This window comes from Euprymna scolopes, chromosome 10, assembly GCF_053919585.1.
Source record: "Euprymna scolopes isolate OS-2025 chromosome 10, ASM5391958v1, whole genome shotgun sequence".
Classification (NCBI taxonomy): Eukaryota; Metazoa; Mollusca; class Cephalopoda; order Sepiida; family Sepiolidae; genus Euprymna; species Euprymna scolopes.
The window spans coordinates 27,169,286-27,181,602 of NC_136491.1; positions in this window are offsets into that span (position 1 = coordinate 27,169,286).

Consider the following 12,317-nt stretch of genomic DNA (forward strand, 5'->3'; position numbering starts at 1 on the left):
CAGTTGCTGTTGGTATTGTCAGGAAGTGCTTGGTGATGAGGATGTCCATCAGCGGCTTGGAGTAAGGATGTCGGTCGGCAAGCTCTTGGGAGTCGGTGGTGAAGAAGAAATAGTCTGGACAGCTGTTGTAGGTGTCGTCTGAGGTGAGGTCGATGGCGGTTAGCTGCTGCTGTGGCTTGAGATGTTGCTGATGTTATTTTAAGTGAGGTTGATGACAGTTGGCTGCTGCTGATGCAGTGGCTTGGATTGCTGTTGGGATGGCAGCGTCGACGGACTACCTCACTGCTCGGTGATCTAGCCTATTCTGCCTGGTTGTCAAAAACCAGCTGTACTTATACTTGGCTCACGGACGTAGTTGACGACATGATGGTTCCAGGCGTGGATATGTCATTTTCGTTTTACAGTTGTGTTAGTTTCTTTGTCTTAATGTACTGCAGGAAGTCATCTGTTTATGGGTACGTTCACTCGTCCATATTAGATTGATGTGGATGTGTTCGAGAAAGAATTATACTCTCATAGTGTTGCATGGGTTCATTATTTGTGTTAATGCATATGTAAGTGGTTTGTTGGCTGTGATGGACATGCTTTGAACTTTATTCTATTTTTTTTTGTTGTTGAATGGTTCACACTAGTAGTTTTCTTGCTGGGATGACTTGTGAATTATGCCGTTGACATGTGCGTTTGGTATGTGCGCGTAGTTTGTGTCGATGAACAGGGTTCGTCTCAGTGCTGCCATTGTTGTCACTATCACTGCTCCTGCTGATTTCGTGTTTTGTTTATATAAATCTGGAGGGATATGCGATACAACAAGCTTATATGTTCTCCTGTCCGGAAATTAAGAAAACTCATTCTATGCAATGCAGAAGTTAAAACGAGCCTCCCTTTTCTATCAAGACTTTTAAAGCCATCGAATGTGGTTTAACTGGTTATCCATCATGCTGTGTCTATCAAGAACTTTTCCTGGTAGCAGTTTCATACATTCCCTTCTGATAGCAGTCACATAGACTTCCAGAATAACGCATACTCAAATGTCAGCAATATTTACTTATTCAATGTTCATGCATTTTCTCCTATCTCTTTCTACATCTCTCCATATACCTCAAACTGACACACACTCTCTCTCTCTTTCTCTCTTTCTTTCTCACATTAGAAGTGGTTCAATAAATGAAATAGAAAGAAAGGAAGTAATAAAGATAAAAGAAACTAACAGTGTGACTGTTGGACCTAGTTTCTGTGTTATTTTTTAAACATCTATCAGTAAGCATTTTTTTTAAATTGTAATTTTTATCTCCTCACTCCTCAATTTGGTCAGTGATTATCACAAGAGAATGCATGTTTCAGTATTCTTTTCTACCCTGACCAGACCAAGTTAACAATGGATCTGATGATGCAAGTTTTATAAGTGTATTCCGTGTAGTTTCTAACTCCCAGAATAACCCCTTCTCAAATGTAAGTAATATTGAGTTATCTAATGCTCACGTATCTTTTCTATCTATGACCATGGTGACACATGTGTTCTTTATTTTATTGGAAGTTTAATGTATTCCGTCTTTGGTACTAACGCCTCTTCTTCTTCTTCTTCTTCTTCTTCTTCTTCTTCTTCTTCTTCTTCTCCCCTTTGTATATCATATTAAGTACTACTTTATATATATGTTTCTCGTGCTTCTTTTATATGTGTCTTTGATGAATTGTTTTTTATTTTTTTATTTTTTAAAAATTTATTTTTACTTCGGCTAGTTTTACGAGATCAAAGGGAGCTAACTCCTCCTGGAGCTTACACTTCATTCCATTATGATTTAAATTTATATTATATTCCCTTTATGGCTGCTATCTGTATTTCGTTACAGTTCGGTCTTTCTGGGATTGGTTCTAAGTATTTCTGAAGATTCTTTTTTTATTAGGCCAGTTTCTCCTATCACAACCAGTTTATTTGTTTCAGAGACCATGTCGTTTTTAGATCATTTTTTATGTCCTGATATTTTGTTATTTTTTCCCGTTCAGCTCTATTAAGGCCAAAATCACTCGGGACAGTAACAGCGATAATGAGCGCAGTTTTTTCGGATTTGTTCCATATTACAATATCAGGCTTGATGGCCTTGTCTTTTATGTATCTGTCCACCTGTATGTTTTTGTCATAGAATACTTTCACATTTCCGTTGTATTGGTGATGGTTCATGTTCCCAGATGTTCCTAGATCTGGCCATGATTTAAATTTATATCCGAGGGCTCCTTTAAGAATAGATGCTGTTCATTTTATGGTTGCTCATTATGTGTTTCGTGACAGCTTAGTCTTCCTGGGATTGCTTCTAAGTATTTCTGAAGATTCTTTTTTTATCAGGTTAATTGCTCCTATCACAACCGGTTTATAATGTTTATTTCTTTCAGAGACCATATCGATTTTAGATAATTTTTTAGGTCTTACTATTTTGTTATCTTTTCCCGTTCAGCTCTATTAAGGCCAAAGTTATTTGGAACTGTGACATCAATAATGAGTACTTGTGTGTGTGAATAAATGTGTATCTATTTAAATAAAAACTATTTCCTTTCTAGTGCCCTTTCCTCTTCGTTTTAACATATATATATACATATATATATATATATATATATATATATATATATGTATACATATATATATATATATATATATATATATATATATATATATATAGATTGAGATTGTCGGACTGACTTCCTCATCTTGGTTGTTATTGTCACAACGTTTCGGCCGTTTTGCCCTCCGGCCTTCGTCAGGTGTTTTGTATCGAACTGGGGAACCGTTTGTTAGGAGTCTCGAACCCAACCCTTTATTATTATTACGGGGGTACCGTGTTCGAACTCCAGCTAGGCTTTGGGACATAGTTGCTGATTCTCTGTTTTGAATGTTATTTTTTTCACTGCCTTCGTTCAGGACTGAACTCAGCACCTTTGGGTAACTGTAAACTGTAAGACGAAGGCCGGAGGGCAAAACGGCCGAAACGTTGTGACAATAACAACCAGGATGAGGAATCCCGCATTTTGCTAATTCCTACCCTCTGATGAGAAGGAAAGTAGTTCTTGGAAACTCTGCGGATTAAGGACTGTCCACTTATCAAGTGTTTCCTTTTTAGATTAAATATGTTTTTAATTCTTTTTCAAAGTGTTTTTTGACATGTTTTATTAACTGTTCGCTCTTATTATAAGCTCTATCTCCTATTTGGTTTTATCGAGCTTTTACATCTGGTTGAGATTACTTTATAAATATTAATTCTTTAATATTTATAATATACTTTAGTTTTACCATTTTGGATCATTTTGGTAAATTTAATTGTAATTTTTATTTTATATATATATATATATATATATATATATATATATATATATATATATATATATATATATATATATTTAGTAGAAATGGTAATTAATAAAAGCCTGAAGAAAGTTCTCAATACTGTTGTAGAGCAAATATGCGTTTTTTTTTATTACCATATTTTTCTGTGAAGTTACATTTTTGTTTCAGCTACCCAGCCGTTTTTTTTTGGCCGTCTGTAGCTGCCTCAGACTTTTACAGAAATGTGGTGGTGTAGAGGTTCAAACAAAACTACCTACCAGCATAAATATATATTAAATGTAACACAAGTACAATAGACAAATATTTATTGACAAACACAAACAAATGATAACACTGCAATAGCGAACAACACAATAAAACATTACTCACTTCAATAGTGGGTTTACCGGCTGAGTGGGGTAATCGTGGTCTAGAGTTCTACTCTGTTTCGTCCGACATTGTTTCACCAGGGGAGAATTTACGTGTCCGGCTCTACACGTGTCCAAGCTCTGTCTCCCCTTATCAAGGGACATCACTCCCTACCTTATACCGTAACCCAGTGTTGTTCCTTTTATTCCCCTACAACTCTTTACAAGAATATTTCCACATTCTTACAACATTCTTACACAATCTTACACATTCTTACAACATTCTTACACATTCTTACAACATTCTTACACATTCTTACAACATTCTTACAACATTCTTACACATTCTTACAACATCCTTACAACATTCTTACAACATTCTTACACATTCTTACAACATTCTTAAACATTCTTACAACATTCTTACACATTCTTACAACATTCTTACACATTCTTACAACATTCTTACACATTCTTACAAAACATTGAACGATTTAATCTTTCGTCCACGTGTTAAATCGGCACACGCATATAAAGATACAATGCAAAAAAAAAAAAATGATATCTTATTGTTAAATAAAATTTCATTATAAATGTTAAAATTCGTTTTCGCCATTATGCTCATTCTGACGACTTTTAACTACCGATTGAAGATGCAAAGAGCTTGAAGAATAAAAACCTTCCACAAAATAATTGGATGCATCATAAACATTATTTCCAAAATAACTGGATTTCGCATTAGTTAACCCAAAAAAGGTTGAGATGCTTTAAAACAAAACAACCAAACAATAGTGTAGGGATGATTAATCAGAATCGGAATCAGGAATCGGAAAAATCGGAAGATTTGGGGGTATCGGAATCGGTAACGGAATCGGAGAAGTTGATGCCTATTTTCCGACGCCAAAACGATTCTTTTAATTATCTTTTTTTTTATTTGATTTTCTTTAAAGTAAAATCTTCCATTGCTGGGAATAATGATAAAATAGTAAATATTTATTGATTTTCAATTACCAGTAAAGCTAAAATCGATAGATCATCCTCCACAAGTGTATTTTGACGTTTAGGAAAATATCTGCATATTTAATATGTTTTTGTTTTATGAAAATCGAGGAAAATAACAATCTTATAGTTAAATAATTAGAGATTTATAAAGAATCAGAATCGGTAATTGTATCGGAATTCGGAATTTAGCACGGAATCGGTAATTGTATCGGAATAATATTGGAAAATATTGGAATTGTCCCATCACTACCAAACACAATCCCACTTCAGCTTACTTTTGTGTGCCTTGATGAACAACTTCCTATCTATAATCTTTCCACCAACCCTATTTCCTGTACCTTTGTTTCTCTGAAACTTCTGTTTTCTCTTTCTCCCTTACTTCCTAATATTTGGGGAGGAGAAGTGCCGATAGTATCACAATTCTAGTACAGCAATTAATAGCAAGACATATTTATTTCCAATAAAAAATAACATTCTTTATTAAAAGATTAACACATGACCAACTAATGCTAATTGTGCTACCCTAGCTATTACTACATTCACTCTTCTCTCACCAAAATACCGCATTTATATTATACATCCTTTGCTGTATATATCCTTCTTTAATCACCATAAGAGATCATACTGTGAGTAAGCTATTTAAAACCCATATTGTTTACAATATGCAATGAGAGGGGGGATTAGGGAAATAAAAACTATATTTACTAGATAAGCATGGTATCTATGATATAAATCTCACCTGTCGGTTTATATGTATGTATGTATGTATGTTTGTATGTCTTGCTAAATGTATGCCACAGCTTACAGGGCCTAAGCTCCTCTGGAGGTTTCTGTCAGGGTTACCTCACCCTTAGCCTTTGGTTAAAAGAACCTTGGCCCACAAGGCAGTGTAGATCCAGTTATACGGCGCAGGACATTCACCGTTCATCAGAGCCCCGTCTGCGTGGCAGTAGTCATGGCATGCACGTGGGGTTGATTTGTTTGGGAGAAGACATCTATGTGCTTTTAACACACGTCCACACCAGACCTTGACCACTACTGGCGTGTGGAATATGCTCTGGTGCCCAGCAACCTAAGTCCCAGTCATGGATCAAATGGCATGATGGGTGGAGAGGGCTCCCATAAGCTGTGGTGAAGGCAACCTCTCTAGGAGAAGGAAAACCCTGATATAAAACCTGCGGCAACTGTTGCTTCCAATGATGTTGACTTGATCTTCTTTTTGGTTCAATGTGGCAGTTGTTCAGAGAGTGGGATTGTCTCGGTGCAAAGTCTTTCCTCACTATAAAAAGCTTCAAACACAGGCATTACTTGATATGCAATGGAATACACATTTTACCATCAGTGTGTATCTCGATAACAAAAAGACTAGCTGTAGCCTAAAACAGCAAACGGACACTCAATGAGGACTGGTGCGGATATGGGCGTTAATGGAAATACAGGTTCTGGAGCATCCAAGGTCTGGTTCAGCAGGTGTTCAGGGCACCACAGCCTGAACCCGGTCATCAGCAGATGTGCAGGACTGTAGAACGTTCATAGAAGTGACCGCCCGGCACGTGCTGCTAGTGGCGCTCATGTCTGCCTCATTTGAGCCAGAGATGTATTAAGTAATGGCAATACTCAAGAATGAGTTTGCTGCTATCATGTCTTCCTAAAACTTTTGACAGAGGTGACGGATTTTCACAAGATTAGTATTATTTTGAAACTCGATGTCTCGGACGACAAATATAAAAAAATTGGGCAAAAACATTAATTCCTTTATCCTCAACTGGACAGTTTTCCACAACGAGGGGTCGATTTTTTGCGAGCCATTTTTTGGAAGTCATCATATCGGTTGGATTGACTTTGCCTAATTTTTACGTTCCGAACTTCCGTTTACGCCATGGAGTAGAGGCAAGACGTCAGATTTTCTTTCACTATTACTAAACTATGTCAGATACACCAATTTGGGGATGCAGGCACCTCTTACGAATATTTTGAAAGCTGACCTGCATCTTTGTCATATCAAGCGATCTGTCACCTAATTAGAGATGGGATGAGGAATAAAAACTAAAATTGGGATGCAAAAAAAAAATAGAGGGACAAATAAATACATTGGAACACGCTGTTGTTAATTTCATAACCGATGCTCGACTGAGCTCTAATCTATAGAAAAACTTGTCTAGCTATTAACCACTGTAAAGAAATTTTATAGCATGTTTTTACAATAGCCAACAAAAAAAAAAGAAAGAAGAAAAAACAATAAATAATTACCACCAAAGATAAGGTAAGGTACTCTTCTGGATATGCTTTTTTTGTGTGTTTTAACTTATTTTAAAAGGTTCATTTACTTTGAAACAAAAACAGTCAAGTCTGTTGAGTTAAAACAAAAATATAGCACTCTTGCTACGTTCACATTGACCCTCGATAATAACTCAAAAATCGAAAATTAAACAAAATACTGGTAGAACATTACATTTTCACACAATTGGCTACATTTATTGGATTCGTTTCTAAAACACAAAAAAATTTTTCCAGTTGGAAGAATTACTTATCTTGCCTTTGGTTACAATTATTTGTTGTATATTTATTTTTATCACCTCTTTTTCTTACTTCCTCTGTGTATCTAGAGCTAAATAGAACGTCCATGAACAAAGTTTTTTTCCCAAAAACTATCCATTTGTAAAACACAATACCACCATGCTGCTTTCCAGCTGACTGCAATATGATGATTTTCAAGTCCGATACTTATAAATTCTTTTGGAGTAGTCCTCTTAAATAATCGAATCTAATTTTGTCCAGTTTTAACCATTGTCCCAAACCTTTAAGGTGTTTATCTCACTGTCCGCCTGACAAACCCATTAACTCTTATCCTTGAGTGGCCTTTGGGCCTCGATAAATCGGGATTTATTAATAAAAAAAACGAAAAAAAAAACTAAACAAGATAAAAACTATATATTATGTAATTTTAAAAAAATTAATAATAATATAAACTATTTAAAATCTTTTGAAGATTTAATTTATTCTGGTCATGAGGGTGTTATTACTCCACAACAATTAGAAAACCATAAAGAAAGAAAAAAGAAAGACAAAAAAAGTAATTAGCAGTGTTATACATTGGGACTCTAGGCCAGTAAGTAGCGATTAAGTTAACTAGTGTGAAGTTTGACGAGTGTCACATTAGTGCAGGTCAGGATAACCTAGATCTGTAAAATAGATTATTTTCAAGGTTTAATGGAAGATGGGTGACAAGGCAGGGTCGATAGGTCAAATGGGCTAGAAAAGCAGGCGTCGAATGATATGACAGTATGAGATGAAGTCAGGGTTTTGAGCGAGAGAAAAAGGGTTTCTAGAGTCTCTTAGAAGTTAAGCCAACAGGACATGAAAATGATGTAGAAACTGAATCTAAGTAGAATTTTACCTCAAGAATCTGTCTGTCATCACCTATTCTTAAGAGTAGTTAATAATATAAGAAGTAAATAATTAATTAGTTACATGGCCTCTCTCTCTCTCTCTCTCTCTCTCTCTCTCTCTCTCTCTCTCTCTCTCTCTCTCTCTCTCTATCCGTAAAAGCTCTCTCCAAATAAATTAGATAAAGATTGGTTAATCGTATTATTTGGATTCTTCAGACTACTGTTCTCATTTTTAGTGTCATTTTCACAACTTTTATATTTTATCAAACTGTAGAATTTTTCTGTGGAACTCAAAAATTTGCATGAAATTTAAGATAAAACTCTTTATTTAATTCATAGGGGCAGCTTGTTCTCGTTCCATCAGCCATGAGCGGGTAGAAGTAATTTGCAATTATATTCATAGAAGTGCCCACACTGAAGATTGAATCTTCAACCTCCACGAAAGTGTCGCTTAGTACTGATTTTTACTTAATATTTTATCCATTACACTACAAGAGTATGTTACCCACGTGGATTAAATAAAGGGTTCCATTCAAAATTCCATACAGATTCCAAAACTGTCATTGTGTTTATCTACCTCCAGAACAGCCCTTCTTCTCCTTCAGCATTGTCACATGAGAGTCTGCTAAGCTTGATCTAAAAAGTATGCTATTAAGTGATAACAAATTCTGGACCAACTGTTAGGTTAGAACACAGTAGAACCCCAGGATACGCCATTAATCTGTTCCAGGGTTGGGATCGTAAGGTGATATCGCCGTATGGCAGCCCCTAAGCAAAATTTTATGCAGTACATATTAAAAATTAGTAAAAAAAAAAATGCAGTATATAATACACATGTATATAATCAAATAACATTCTAAATAACACTGTAAGGCAGGGGAAAAACCATAACCAGCGGCTGTAAAAACATCATATTCCACATCATAACCTGAAAAAAAAAAAACATATCCCAGGGCCACCATATCCTAGCTTAGGATTTGAATAGGGACCATCCATCCATCTGAAAGGATCCAGAAGCAAAGGATTGTGGCAGCTGAATCGGAAAATGATTCCTAAAAACGCTGAAAAAACAAATGATTCTAAGTGCTTACTCTCTTTCTTTCTCCACTGTGTTGGAATTTGCTTTCTCCGTCACTTTCTAAAGCTAGCAAGTTTTCATGGGAAAGTATTAATCTGTACTATTCTATAAAAGTCACTTTGTGTGTGTGTGTGTGTGTGAGTTCCTTTCTCATAGGTTCTGCAACAGCTGAGCCTATCTTTTGCAAATTTCGCACAAAAGCGAATTTATATGTCTGGTAAGTGTTCTTAGATATGTTTTGTACAGAAATTCATCTGATAAGTATCGAAAATCGAAAAAATTCAAACTTTAAAAACAGTTTTTCTTTTTTATAGATAAAATTTAATAATTTTAACAAGGGAATATTTTACGTTACACCAGCCAAGGGAGATAATAAAATCTCAGCAAATCATTTCTTTTTAAAAAAAAAAACAAACAAATTTGCTATAATCTGGAGATATAGCTTAATGATAGAGCAATCTATTACAGATCGAATGATCTCCTGTTCAATATACCTCAGCATTTTATTTTAATGTTTTCTTATTAATGAGTTTACTTTATGATAAAAGAAGAGGTACCATTTAAAATCGCTGCAAATCATTTTTTCATTTGCATATTTTAAAAGTAAACATTAATCAGAAGTGACTTTTCCAGGGCATTCATCATCAATCCCAACTATTAGCTGATGTGATATTGTAAGCAAACACAGATGGAATTTGATGAACGACATTATCACAATTATTTTTTAAAATTTTTGTTGCGAATTAGTCGACTGGGCAAATTATTCCTCGTAATATATAATAATCAATATTGATTGATTCTATAATAATACATATGCAATCTGCATAAATTAAAATATCATGTTTAAGTATATTGTACGACTTCCAGCTAGTTCAAAATACTTTCAAAAAATTGAAATCATTTCAAACCCCAAAACTGGTAAGCCTGAAGAATCTAAGAATGTCTGCTCACCTCCCCCCCCCCTCACCTGTGCCTTTGGGCTTAGTGAGGCGAAATGACCTGTACTAAGGTCAGGGGCTACACCACATACAAGGTGCCTTCAATAAGTTTCCAGACTTTTTCTTTATACAGACATTTAAAGTTGTTGTAGACTTTGGAAAATTCAGTATGTTATTGCCATACATATTATGAGATGACTGACAATTTTGACAAGCTTGATGTCAGTGTGGGAACTGTACACACAATTATTCACAAGGAACTGAAGATGCAGAAGATTTGCACAAAGTTTGTCCCAAGGGTGCTCAGAGAAGATCAGAAAGACATTGTCATGACCAAGATGGGCATCAAGACAGTTCCTCATCTTCGCAGACCTTGCTCCCTGTGACTTTTGGTTATTCCTTAAGCTCAAGGAAAACCTTAGAGACTGTCGTTATAAGACAATTAAGGAGATGAAAGAGGCTGTGTTGAGGGTCACTGACATGCTCATACAAGAGCACTTCTATGAGGCCTTCTAGAAGTTGTTGGAACGGTACAACAAGTGCATTGCAGCCGGAGGAGATTACTTCGAAGGGGGCTAGAGTTTCACATGTGTACTATCAATAAAAGTACCCATATGAAAAAAGTCTGGAAACTTATTGAAGACACCTTGTAACTATGCCATAGCATTACAACTCCAAGCACCCAACTGCAGGCCGATTGACTTGCTGTGGTTAATTTTGATCTTTGCAATCTATAGTATAAATCTCACCTGTCTGTTTCAATGTATGTATGTTTGTATGTATGTTTGTATGTCTTGCAAAATCTTTCTACAGAAGCGACAAATCCTGACAAGATCAGTATCATTTTGAAGCTTGACATCTCAGACGACAAATATCGAAAAATTGGCCAAAAACATTAATTCCTTCATCCTAAACTCAGCCGTTTTGTACAAGGAGGGGTCGATTTTTTCCTCTGACATTTTAGCAAGTCATCGTCACCATTGAATTGACTTTGGTTAATTTCAGCGCTTTTGACTTCCGGTCACGTCATGGAGATATATCGGCTAAGACGTCAGATTTTTTTTCACTTTCTTTTCCACCTTCACGTCACGGGTTCGAGCCTGCCTGCCTGCCTACTACCATTTTATTTATTTTTTTTTTAACACCTCTCTTCCCCCTGGCTGCCTACTGTTGTTTTAACCCCCCCCTCTCCCACGCTGCTACCATTTTTGTTTAACACCTTTCTCCACATTCGCGGGTCCAAGCCTGCCTGCCTACTACCACTTTTATTATTTTTTTTTGTTTGCTCAACACACGCTTCCAAACACCCGGACAACGCCGGGCACCCAAGCTATAATATAAATCTCACCTGTCTGTTTAAATGTATGTATGTATGTATGTATGTATGTATATCTGCCTAAAATTTTTGACAGAGTCGACGGATTTTCATGAGATCGGTATCGTTTTGAAGCTTGACCATTCGGATGACAAATATGGAAAAATTGGCTAAAAACATTAATTTCTTCACCCTCAACTGGGGACTTTTCTACAAGGAGGGGGTTGCTTTTTTCACCGATATTTTCGAAAGTCATCCCCTCTTTTCGATTGACTAGCCTTAATTTAAACCTTTGCCACTTTCGGTTTAGCAATGGAAGCAATAGCAAAGACGTCACATTTTTTTTTTATGTTCTTTTCCACCTTTGCGGTATGGGTTCAAGCCTGCCTGCCGACTATGACCTTTTTTTTTTGCTCAGCACGCACCTCCAAACACCCGGGTAATGCCAGGCACCCAGGCTAGTCTAATAAAAAACTATATATCTGTCTGTCTGTCTCCATATTTTCAAACTCTATCTCTCTGAAACTAAAAGTCGCAGAGCGCGCTAAGGGCCTCAAATGTTTGGATTTTTTATGGACCTTTCTTTTATGCGTCTTTAACCGGTTAAAATAGTTTTTTAAGGGGTCAAAAACGTATCAAAACTGAAAAAATCTTTATATATTTTGTACAATCATCTTAATTTATTTTTAATTTTTAATTTTTAATCAGTTCATATGCGTATCACGTTGGTAAAGTGGTAACGTCACCAGCTTTGAATGCTACAGTTTTGCTTTCAGTTTCGATTCTAGCTGATGGCACCCAGATACTTTTTTTTTTTACTTTTGAAATCATGACTCTATAATAATATATACGAAATCTAGAGAAATTAAAATATTATATTTAAAAGTATTTTACGACCCCATTCCTGCTAGTTGTTT